This window comes from Palaemon carinicauda, chromosome 3, assembly GCF_036898095.1.
Source record: "Palaemon carinicauda isolate YSFRI2023 chromosome 3, ASM3689809v2, whole genome shotgun sequence".
Classification (NCBI taxonomy): Eukaryota; Metazoa; Arthropoda; class Malacostraca; order Decapoda; family Palaemonidae; genus Palaemon; species Palaemon carinicauda.
Window position 1 is genome coordinate 25,636,621 of NC_090727.1, and position 13,152 is coordinate 25,649,772.

Below are 13,152 nucleotides of genomic sequence, written 5' to 3' on the forward strand. Positions count from 1 at the left end.
ATACGTATTCGCATTCGTTGGAGTATTCGTATTTGTATTCGTTTGACTTTGAGTTCGTATACGTATTCGTTTGAGTTTGAGTTTTTCGTATTTGTATTCGTTTTAGTTTGAGTATTTGTATTCGTTTGAGTATTCGTTTTCGTATTTGTATTCGTATTCGTTTGAGTATTTGTATTTGTTTGAGTTTTCGTATTCGTTTGAGTATTCGTATTCATATACGTATTCGCATTCGTTTGAGTATTCGTATTTGTATTCGTTTGAGTTTGAGTATTCGTATACGTATTCGTTTGAGTTTGAGTATTCGTATACGTATTCGTTTGAGTTTGAGTTTTTCGTATTTGTATTCGTTTGTGTTTGAGTATTCGTTTTAGTTTGAGTATTTGTATTTGTTTGAGTATTCGTTTTCGTATTTGTATTCGTTTGAGTTTGAGTATTCGTTTGAGTTCGTTTGAGTTTGAGTATTCGTATTCGTTTGAGTATTCGTATTCGTTTGAGTTCGTATTCGTTTGAGTTTGAGTATTCGTATTCGTTTGAGTTTGAGTATTTGTATTCATATTCGTATTCATTTAAGTTTATTCGTATTCATTTGAGTTTGAGTATTCATATTCGTTTGAGTATTCGTATTCGTTTGAGTATTCGTATTCGTTTGAGTATTCGTATTCGTTTGAGTATTCGTATGCGTATTTATATTCGTATTCGTTGAGTTTGTGTATTCGTGTACGTATTCGTATTCGTTTGAGTTCGTATTCGTTTAAGTTTGAGTATTCGTTTGAGTTTGAGTTCGTATTCGTGTGAGTTTGAGTTTTCGTATTCGTTTGAATATTCGTATTTGTATTCGTTTGAGTTTTCGTATTCGTATTCGTATTAGTATTAGTATTCATATTCGTTTGAGTATGATTCGGGGTTAAATCTCCCAGGAATCGTTGTTAAATCCCCTCCCCCAAGGATTCGGATTTAGATTCTAAAGATTCAGACTTAAATTCTCACAGAATATGGTTAAATCCCCCCAGGATGTTTGGTTAAATCCTTCCAGATTTAGGGATATATTCCCAAGGAATTTTGTGCAAATCTTCCCACAGGCTTTTGAGGGTCAATCCACCCACGGGATTCGGGGATAAATCCTTCATGATTTTTGTGGTAAATCGCCAGGTTTTTGTGGTAAACTCCCACAGGATTTTGCGGCAAATCCCCCATAGGATTCGAGTGAGAGATTTGTGTATGTTGCCTGGGTGGGGAGTATGTTGACCTATCTAATATTAAAAGTTAATTTGTCAAAGGAAATGTTAAACTTGAGGTCAACAATGTTTTTGTATTCGTTAAAAATCTGTTGGTTAAGATGAAGTCTTAATGGTGCTTTAATCTTTAAGACTTGAGACGAACCATAGTCATCTGGTGCAAGCTGCAGTCGCTTTTCAAGATCTTGATTTATGATTGGCTCCAAATTTTTACGCATTTGGTTTGCAAGCGTTTACGCTGAAAAAAAAAAAAAGTGTTGTTTGAACTTTAGTCATTCAAATAGAGTGAAATGTCAACTTTGTCATCATTCTCGTTTCGTAGAATAAGGTTAATATTTACTCTTGTGGTGTCAGTTACGTAAATATGCAGAGAAATAAGTTATGAAATAAGTGCAATGTGTCGCCAGTCTTGTGTTCTTAACAGGTCGTAGACACAACTGAAGGTCAATGGCAATTCTCTCTCTCTCTCTCTCTCTCTCTCTCTCTCTCTCTCTCTCTCTCTCTCTCTCTCTCTCTCTCTCTCTCTCTCTCTCTCTCTCTCTCAGGAAAATATTAATGTCTTGAAGTGTCTTTTCATACCCTTTATTTCAATAAACTAGAATAAGCGAACGTATTGATTATCAATTTTATTCTGTACTGAAACTTGCCAATATCTTCCACTTAAGGGTAATATTAGACTGTTTGGTGATATCCCTATTCTTTATAAAAGTTACGAGTTCTCCCTTTTATGAACTTGAATTGTGCCACACCACTTTTCCTTCCAAGCAAATAACATGATTTCTGGTTCAAGTTTTATATTAAAAAGAAATATCATCCTCGTCTATGGGACCATCTGCCATTTTCTTCACAGTCAGACTTCCACAGATTTCCGTCCTTTGTTTTATGTTATTAAGTGGTATAGAAGCGTCTTGACTTGGCCTTATTGCCCGTTGTAGTCACATTCACCAAGTCCCAACCCATTACCAACCTTAAGTAGAGAATGCGTTGGGATCACGGACAATGTATGTCGGGAGACTTTTGAATTTTATTGTACATCACTTTCATTTATACATGTATCAGTATATTTGTTTAGTAAGAGTACTGAAGACATATTTATTCAGGAGAATCTCAGGTTGTTAAGTGTACTTACAAACAAATAGTGTCTTCCCACTTAAATACTTAACCTACTTGATTTAATGTTCTGGTGTGGTCCCACTCCACACAAAAAGTTTCTGCACGATCTAGGATCCTTAAGGTTTATTTCTCATATATCCACTTTAATAACGGCGAGTTTGAATAATAATTTTGTGTACTCAGTTACAACTGCCAAATCTATCATAAGTTGCCCTACTTATATTAAGTGGGTTATCATTCAATAGAAAATTCTACACGTTATCAGTTTCGTACTCTATCCTAATATATTTTTTCCATTTTTCCAGACTGTTTGCATTTCATAGAGAGCGCTGGTGAATGGATAGACAGAGTCCAAACGACAGGAAATATAGTCTAGATTCAAAATCCAACGGTATATAAAGGTAAGAGTATATTTCAAAGCAACGTACTTTCACAATAATATCATCTTTTCCCCAGAGTCTGTTTTTGAAATTTTGAATAACACACTCGGTCAATAACGAAATGGCTTTTTAAAACAATTTAATGTTGAGATATTAAATATTCTATATTTGTAAATCTTAATATATCATATTGAATGATTTTTTGTTCTTTTAGTGTCAGCGCCAATACTGACTGGTTTATGACGTCATATCATTAAAAAATTGAAGAAATGGCTAACTTAGTATCACCAGGGTTCTCTTGTGTATATCATATATTTGGTATTAGGAATCTCTCTCTCTCTCTCTCTCTCTCTCTCTCTCTCTCTCTCTCTCTCTCTCTCTCTCTCTCTGTATGTATAATCAAACCAAAAATAACCAAAAATACAACTGAAACATTAAACAAAGTTCTGATTAATGTCAGGAATGAATGACATTTAAACAATCTAAGATAATTTTATATTAGACTTCGTTGATATTGGCAGGCAAGACAAATAAAAATGAATTCTTACACTCGAATATTGATGACAATTTTACCCAGATCATCAGTTGAGTTCGTAATTTCCTCCGCCAACGAAGTTGGAAGGAGGTTAAGTTTTACTGTGTATGTGTGTTTGTTTGTGAACACCATGGTCACAATTTTAATCGTAGAGTAATGAAACTTGCAGGATTAACTCTTATGTGAATAGCTGGAATTGATTAAATTTTGGAAGGTCAAGGTCACGGTCAAACAAAATGTCCAATTCACGTAATCAGCCATAAGTTTGGAAATCGTTGTCACAGAGACTTCAGACTTGGTTCATATTTGAGTGTATGAAAATCCACGCCAATTAATAAATGTCAAGGTCAAAGGTCAATGTCAAGGTCGAGTGAAAAGTCGAGAAATAAGCTGCCTCTACAGTTACTGATAATTTCATAATGATTAGACCTATCCTGGGGTTCGAACCTCGGTAATTTAGTTGAATATATTATATCTCATATCTACAGTATAGTGAAATGGAAGTATAGTGCATCTCTCTCTCTCTCTCTCTCTCTCTCTCTCTCTCTCTCTCTCTCTCTCTCTCTCTCTCTCCCCATATAGCTTGTATTTTTCCACACTGACTTGTACTGTATATATTTTTTTTAATTTTCCATGTAATTCATGATTCATCCATAGAATATGATTCATCTATAGAATCTGAATCATCTTGATTCAATCTATAAATTTAAAAAACACTGAAGTTAATGGAATTATCACAGGCGAAAAGGCCGTAACATAAATGGTCTCTTCACCGACAATCTCCCAATTTTCCCCATATCTCATTTTCTTCCTCAAAGCTTAATTGTAGCAACTTTTACCATATTTTATTTATTTTCTCTATATTTAACTATTCATCTACATAATATGATTCATCTGCATTCAGTTTATGAATTCGAAATTTGAATTATTTTTAGAGTTGTCGTCGGCGAAAAGGCCGTTACCAAAGTGGTCTCTTCACCAATAATGAACTAATTTTCCCCATATCTTATTTTCCTCCTCCACATTTATTTTTACTATATTTTCTTAATTTTCTATATATTTTATGATTAATATACATAATATGATTCATCTTGATGCAATTTATGAATTTATTATCTGAATATTTAATAGAATTTTCTTCGGTGAAAAGGCCGTCAGTCTACGATCTATCTTAAACCGTTAGTCTTGAAACAGAAATTTTACTAAAGGGACTTTTCATTATATTAGAATAGATAAATATTCTAGCACTAATAGTAGTCAATTCTTTTTGGTATTTAATATAAAGGCAATGGAAAATTTATCTTGAATGGGCAAATACTGTAGCTTTTACGAGTTTTTCTTTGTTTACTCATATTCGTAGAGTAATAGACTCATTTTGATTATTATTATTATTATTATTATTATTATTATTATTATTATTATTTGTTAAGCTATAACCCTAGCTGGAAAAGCAGAATGCTATAAGCCTAAGGCTCTAACAAGGAAAATAGCCCAGTGAGGAAACGGAATAAGGAAACCATAAGAAAATTAATTAACAATTAAAATAAACTGTAAAATATTTAGCAAAACAAGAGGAAGAGAAATAAGATAAGATAGTGTGCCCGAGTGTACCCTCAAGCAAGAGAACTCTAACCCAAGACAGTGCAAGGCCATGGTACAGAGGCTATGGCACTACCTAAGACTGGAGAGCAATGGTTTGATTTTGGAGTGTTACTAATTGAAGTCGTATAATCATAAGACTATAATCACCAACAGTGGTTGCCCTAAGTGTTAATTTAAAATCCCAAAGCTTTGCTTCATCTTAATCGCTTTGTTTCTTGTGTCACTCACCCCTTATAGGGAGACCATCTCTCACTACGACCCAAAGGAACAATGTCGTATTGTAGTCTGTCTTTAGCAGCTGTTGATTCAATTGGGAATTTAAAGGTTAAAAGACAAGGGACATTGACATTGCCCTAGCAAGCAGGACAATGCGCTAGAGACTGATCCGTGTATACATATGATCAGCGCCCAAGCCCCCTCTCCAAGTTAAGACCAAGGAGGGCCAGGCAATGACTGCTGATGGCTCAGCAGGTAGACCTATAGGCTCCCTCAAACACCCCATACTTAGTTCACAAGGATAGTGAGGTTGCAGAGACCAAAGGAACTAACAAGCTTGAGGCCACCACATAAGAATGGCTTAGGAATGACCAGGTACATAGCTTATGCTTCATTGCTAAATATGGTTCGTAATCTTTGTAGAACCATATTATTATTATTATTATTATTATTATTATTATTATTATTATTACTAGCTAAGTTACATCGCCAGTTAAAAAAGCAAGATTATATAAACCCAAGGGGTCCTTACTAGGAAAAATAGTCCAGTGAGGACAGGATATAAACTGCAAGAGAAGTAGTAAGAAACTAAAATGAAATATTTTCAGAATATTAACATTTAGATCTTTTGTATATACACTACAAACTTCAGAAAACAAAAACAGGAGAAATGATCGAATAGTGTGTCCGAGTGTACCTTCAATATCGATGCTCAGTCAATTCTAATACTGTAATAAAGTTTACTCTATCATAGAACTCTTTTTAGTCAAGAGCTTAATTTTGAAAAAAGTCCTTTTTGTTAATACGGAGAATATACAATCTTTGTGACGGCATTTAGAAAGCCATAGAACTCTGTGCATCGTGGCTGCTCCCATAACAAAACTCGTTTAGTTTTGACAGGATTTGTTGGCCGTGTGATGTAGTGCACAACAAAACTCTCTTTAGGGATCATTAATCACATCATAATTGTTCTAGCTTTAATTCAGCGCAGATTAATCGCTGTCGAGTATTTTCTATCTCTGGTTGTAACACATGTCAAACTTGCTGTCTTATTTTGGAGTATTTAACAACCTGGCATTCTGTAATCAGAAGGGCCGAATATGCAGACAAAGTACATGAGATGTCTTTTCTTATATGAATACAATTCAATGCAAGTAAAACTAATTATAAATTGATAAATCATACACAGTTTGTATTAGTGCAGGTAGGATTCCCTTGGCTTTTCTCAAGTGTGTCTTGATATGAGAATAGTTAAATATACCGACAATAATGGAGAATGAGTTTGTTAGCTCAATGTAAGCATAAAAAACACTGAAGTCATTTATCTAATTTCTTATTTCCTTTTCCTCACTGGGCTATTTTCCCTATTGGAACCTTTGTGCATCTTGTTTCTCCAACCAGGGTTGTAGCTTAGCAAGTACTAATAATGATGATAATAGTAATAGTATAATTGGTAAGAAAGCATGCCATATTGGAGCACAGTCGATAACATGGTGTAATGATCAATATCTCTTATCATTTACTTGACCAAGTTTTATTTGAATAACCTAACATGTAGCCAGTAATAATGCATTGATTATCCTTGGACTGTATACATCATATTGTGTGTTGGTAACTTATTACTCATCTAATTGGCAAAACATGTAGGCACGCATTTTGTAAAGGAATGTGCAGGCATCTTTCAGGATTCTATTGGAGAAGTAGACGGGTGTTCTGTCAACTGGTATTTGCCTTGATTTGACGAATCTGGAAATTCAGTGTCAGGACGTTTCATCTCTCACCACTAAGTGACATTCTGATTTTCATGATAGGAAAAACTACTATGATATTAGTAGTATTTTGAATAAAGTTATATAGTATCAAAGGAAACCTTTGTTGATAAATCAAAGTTTAATTTGGATATTACCTTGAGAGCCAGCCCAACTTGATTAGATTTTTTATTTTTTTTTTTGCCAGTGTGTTTCAAGTACAGGCGGATTTAAAGCAAATTATTAAGTTAATCAAATTTAAATAAGCTTAATGATGCGAATAATGTGAATATTTGTAGTTTAAGGAAGGAATCTCTAGTTGCCATCTTGTTTTGTAGAGTCGTCAACGCGTGGAATAGTTCCTAACAACTTAATTTCCTAATCAATAGTTTAAATGCCCAAACTAACATTCGACCTTCTACCTCCCTCTTCATTAGGAAAGGTGTTTTGCATTTGAAAGAATCTATGAATCTTCGTTGAATATAGACTATATAAAATGCCTGTCCTTTTACTATATTGTGATTGAAGATGAAAGAATTTTGTAGATAAGTTCTAATTATGAACAGGTAGTTATATGGCATATGCCTGGTATATATATGACCCCTCCCATGTAACCGCTCTCTCTCTCTCTCTCTCTCTCTCTCTCTCTCTCTCTCTCTCTCTCTCTCTCTCTAAACCTAGAGATTTTAGAAGTTGGACAGCTCATGAACCCTGATTGTAATATGCTGGTGATAGAGGATCCAAATGTCCCTTGTTTTAAATGTGAGAATTAGATGATGGTTTCCATTTGGTCTTTAGGTTGAACACTGCTCAATTTATTGAATTTGTAAACAGAATCGGTTTATTTATCATAATTTGACTTAAGAGAAGTAATAAGTTAAACATATTAAGTTTAGATATTGACGTCATGAACATATGTAAGAAGTGGAAGGGTAAAATCTGATTTTGTTATATACATTACTCCTATTAAAGTTAAACTTAGTCTTGGATGGCTGTTTTGTACAGATTGTAGGCAACATAGAATAGGAGGAATTCTATAAGGGATTTTCCAAGGTAGCTCAAACGATAATGCTCGATTTTCCTTTGCATTGCCTGTAAGATGTATCAATGTTTAATGACTTAATTTTTTATGTAACTGATTAAATTTGAATTTTACAGGTGGTGTTTTAACCTGGAATTTACGGACGAAGAGCTTCTAACTGCATCATTGAAGAGCAAATTCTGAAACCTTTGCAGTGACTATATTCAAGGTGAGAGTAAAAGGATACTTTTTACTTCGAAAGATGCCGGGCAAATATGAAATTTAATCATGAGTCATATTTAAGATGGGAACAAAGCCAGTAGTAAATGTCTATAGCCATTAACAATTGAGAATAAATCAAATATGTAATTTATGATTCCAATGTGTTTGTGAGAGGTAGGATTTGGCTTTCCAGCGGACTATACACGTAAAAATTTGTATCAAAAACCTTATAAATACTGAACTAGATGTTGCCAGTCTTTTACCATTTTAAAGTCAAATATATTGACGTAAAGGAGTGATATTACGGTCACCAAACCGTAAAAGATAATAACAAAGTAGGGTATGAATTACGGTCACCTGTATTTTACTGAAATTCTGCTAAGAATAGTATATTTTGACTGAGAATTTCTGATTAAAATTACTGGGTTCTTTTAACTATTGTAGTTCTGGTGTCTATTTTGAAGGAGATTGGTGTATCTATATAATGTCATTGATATTTGATCCTTATTAATTTGCTTTATTATAATAACTGTGTATATGGTGACATTCTTTGATATTAATTTGTATAAAGTTTGTCTTAGTTATTCCTTCATTTCAAGATCTTAATATCTATATATTACTAAAATCTATAGAAGATTTTTTTTATATATAACATTCAAAATTAAAAAAGGATGTACATCGTACATAAAGAATTTTTATCCTTCAAAATATAATAAAATTATTTATAAAATTATCGTAAATTCTTATTAATGGATGTGTAAACATCGGCCTTTCTCTTCCCAAGCTGCCGAGTTGTTATAAAGCCAGCAATCTCTTGCATACAAAAGTACATCTGCGTAACAATTATTATTATATTTTCGTTATAAAGAACTGAATTCCTTTATTTCAATCGGCTCCCATTAAAGACAAAAATAATTGAAAATAAAATGAACACGTTATTTCGATAGGAGGAAAACTCGAGGCAAAGAAATAGTCACGATTGTACCAATTATATCGCTAAACATAAAACTGTTTCTTTCTAAAACTATTTTATGTAATGTTGTCAGCAGGAACATAAATCGATTCTTTTCAATGCATCTATATTGAAAGCCATTTAAAAAGAGCCTAAATTGAAATCTGCCATTAAAACAAGAATTTTAATTTATATATATATACTCTAAGTTACGTGTTATTTCTAGTAACATGCGCTAAAATATACCCTACCAAATCCTCAGATTTCCTATACAGATTAATTTTACAATATACAGATTTATTCAGATTTTCATTTCAGTAAATACAGTATGCAGATATTTTACAAGAATATGTGGCAACACTGAAGTGATCTCTCGAGTAATCTCTCTTATAGTTTCAATTCTAATTCTGCCAGTTATTTCCCAATATCCCTCTGAGGGATTTGTTCTCCATTCTACAAAATCTGTTGGAGATTGTTTCATTGTCATACCACGACTCGTGTCCATACAGTAACACCGATCTTACTCAACTATATATAGCCAGATTTCTATTTCAGGCTATTTGATTTCCAAATTCTACTTAACCTAACCATTGTATGATTTTTGTTTCTTTTTTAATATTTTGTTGAACTCAAATTCTAGGGATCCTGTATTAGAGATCATAGTTCTTAGATAATTAAATGATTCTACCTCATCAATCCTTTCTCCCTCTAATGATATTTCATCTTCCATTGTATATATCATTCTCATTATCTCTGTCTTTCTTCTGTTTAGTTTAGCTTGAGCCAAACCGCATATTTCATGATTTCTGGTAAGCAAGCTTTGCAAGTCCTGAACTGATAATATAGCCTGGTTTTTTAATATGTAATTTCAAGCTTTATTTGTGTCCAGAAAATTATTTTGTGTAGTAAAATATCCATCCAGATGTCAAACTGATATTTCAATTTTCTCACCACAGGATTAAAGAACCCATGACAAGAAGAGAGCAAATTTTGAAGGAAGATGGAAGTCTCACTGGACCCTCTACAACTGCTGCTGCTGTCAACAAGGCGAGAGATCCTCAGGATGAATTATTGGAGTTCCCCTGAAGGTGGCAGTAATCTGTCAGGTCTTCAAAGAAGTCTAGTTCAATCAACGAATCTTTAACGAAGGATTAATTAAGAAATTTCAACTTCGTTTTACAAAGTTTTATATCAGAGTAGGAACCCAAAGGTATTTTTGGCAAACTAGGATAACCTGCAAAATACTTTTTATCTTTAGTCTTGTCAATAATTAATTACCAAACCTTTGATGTCCTTCGAGACCATAGTCATGTGCATAATTTGTCCTCAAAAGGATTTAAGCTTGACATTCCTGTTCTAGACTGTTGTTAATGAGTAATATTATCTGTGAATTTGACTATTTTAAACAAATTATCAATACGTGTGACTGCTGGGTCATTAACTTTGTACTTACACTCCAACTTCTAAAATCTATTATTTGCACTATTCAAAATTCTTGGAACTGTAACTTCAAACCATTTCTTTAATTATTCTTCTGCTTTTGTGAATCAACTCATTTAGATTTTGTTTATAGTTTGTTTAAAAGTTTAAATGCCTCTTTCAGTTTGAGATTAGCTTATTTCTGTAATATTTCTTTTATCAATTCTATTTCATAACTTTTACTTGGCCTAACTAATGTCTGCAGAGTTTGTGATGTCGATGTTGGATTCCATGTTGAAGTTTATTCATGATAGGCTAAAATTTTACTTAGTTTATGCTTGCATTGTCTATCCCTGTACTGTAGTACAGGCATCACTCCCATAGCTATCTTTATTCAAATAATAGCTAAAAAGAATCCTGTCAAATCCATCTATCTGATTCATTAAGAAATTGACTAAGTTTCTGCATGTATATTTGTCTTTAGTGTTTTTCCATTATAATTTTGCTGTTTAAAATCTTCATCAGTCCTTAATATAACGTTAAGATTGAGCAATTTCTTAAATTGATAGGTTTTAATATTTATGCAGTAAGTCAGTGAGAATTAAAGTAAAGTTGTTTTAAATTATCAAAGCCATTTTGAAATCCTGTAGACATAATGGTATCTGATGGAGATTTGTTGAATTACTGATATGACCCAATAAAAATTTCATATTAAATCTCTCTCTCTCTCTCTCTCTCTCTCTCTCTCTCTCTCTCTCTCTCTCTCTCTCTCTCTCTCTCTCTCTCTTTCTCTCTCATATATATACAATTCAGGTTTTCAGTAAGTTTCCGTTCTGTTGAAGAAAATAATTTTTGTCCATTATTCTCCTCTTGTTTTCTTCTCAGAAGTTACTTCAAATACAAATTTGATTGAATTTTTTAAAAGAAACATCCTTTGTGGAACATTCCAGCAGTCACACGTAAGATCCTTGTCCAAAATAGCTGAGAAATTGTCCTAAACTTGATGTTCTTGGAGTTTTTAGTCTTGGATAGTAAGCCTTAGAATGACTAAACTGTTTTGCTCGAAATTTACTGATTTAAAGCTATGTTTTCATTGATATTTCATGTAATGACCTTATTCATGTGAGCTGCTTCACACCAATAGTTACATAATATAGGTCAAGTGACTTGATTGAAAGACTTAAGGACATAAGGAAGAATAAAGCTTCAATTTAGGTATTTGGGGATCAAATTGTTAAAGACTTTAGTTCTTAAAAGGTTTGAAGTTATGACAGATTTATAAATTAATGGTAGAGTTATAAGACAAGAGAATGGGTAGATACAAAATGTTAAGAACTATTAGATTAATTATAGATTTATAAGGAAATTTGTTGGATTTAAGGTCTAGGAAAGAATATCTATGTAACAACACTATTAGTTCTCAAGTCTCAAAGAACATATTGCCTGAAGGGTTGGAGGAAAGAGTAGCTATAAAACTAGAAACCTGTTAAAAAATAAAGGGTTAAGTGGTGTGAGGGAATAGATAAGGGACATGTCATGGTGTTAATGAAGTATGTAAAAAGGTAAAGTACAGAAATGTATCAGCTAAAAGTGAAATAGTTAAGCCATATTTATTGAATGTTAGTATGATGAATTTAGGTAGAACATTCGAGTGTAATTAAGTTTATGATCTAAATGGGACTATATGAATTATCGGAAAGCAGATGCAGATGTTTATCGGGACAGGATTGTAAGATAAGTTCAGGGACAAGTTTTAAGGAATATGTACTGTATTTATAAATGACTTTTATTAATCTTTTTTTATATATAATTAAATTAACAGCGATTGACGTAGGAATATCTTTTGATGAGACAAAAGGGGACAGTTTATAGATTCATTCTAGAAGGGCAGTCTGAGAAAGTTTGAGAGAAATTATTTGGTTGATCGAAGAATTTAGATTAGATTTAGGAAATAACCTTATCTTATTGGAAAGGGCAGCTTTCAGAATGTTTCCTTAGCCGGACAATAATCATAAACTTATATAATTAAAGAAATTTTCAAAGTTGAGTAAGATCTTTAAGCGTAGGAATTGAGGCAAATGAGTTCGTCTCTTGCTAGTTTGAACTATATCAACATTAGGTAGCTTCTAAAAACATCGCTGCTTGAAACACTAAGTGATTAATCTAGAATTATAGTTCAGAAAACGCTCTTGTTTGAAACTCTTGTGTTGGCAAGCAAATCATGCAGACATTATCTGAATTGTTTTCATTTGCACTTTCAGTTGTCATTCTAAGATGGTTTAGATGCAGGAAAATTAATAGTCAGGCTAGTGGTCATTATATAGCCATTGTACTTTATGTATACTAAGTTTGCATATCAATGGTGAATAATATTTCTTGTGTAAATTGCTATCGGTATTTATTTATTTATTTATTTTTTTTTTTTTTTTGTAATTTTATTTCCTGCTAATGCATTGTTTCTGACTTCTATTTATGTATTGCTACTGTATCAATTTATGCATTATTACAGTATCTTCTGTTTATACATTACTCCTGTATCTTCTCTTTATACATTACTCCTGTATCTTCTCTTTATGAATTTCTACTGTAATATGTAATTTTGATCTGAAAATACATCTGTTTTACCAATGAAAACCTCAGAATAGACATTAGCCATTTAAAGTGCAAGAGACTTGTAATCGTAAAATAAAAGACATTATAGAAGACATC

The 13,152-nt window shown here is 32.7% G+C and overlaps 1 long non-coding RNA gene across 2 annotated transcripts in view; it reads left to right on the forward strand.

The window, feature by feature from the left end:
• Nucleotides 1–11,228, forward strand: part of LOC137638227 (uncharacterized) — a 433,485-nt gene extending 422,257 nt beyond the window's left edge. For both annotated transcript variants that reach the window (XR_011043926.1, XR_011043925.1), the window contains 3 exons: nucleotides 2,654–2,749; nucleotides 7,988–8,079; nucleotides 9,981–11,228. This is a non-coding gene — a long non-coding RNA (uncharacterized lncRNA). The remainder of the gene's footprint in view (nucleotides 1–2,653; nucleotides 2,750–7,987; nucleotides 8,080–9,980) is intronic.
• Nucleotides 11,229–13,152: the final 1,924 nt, after the last annotated feature.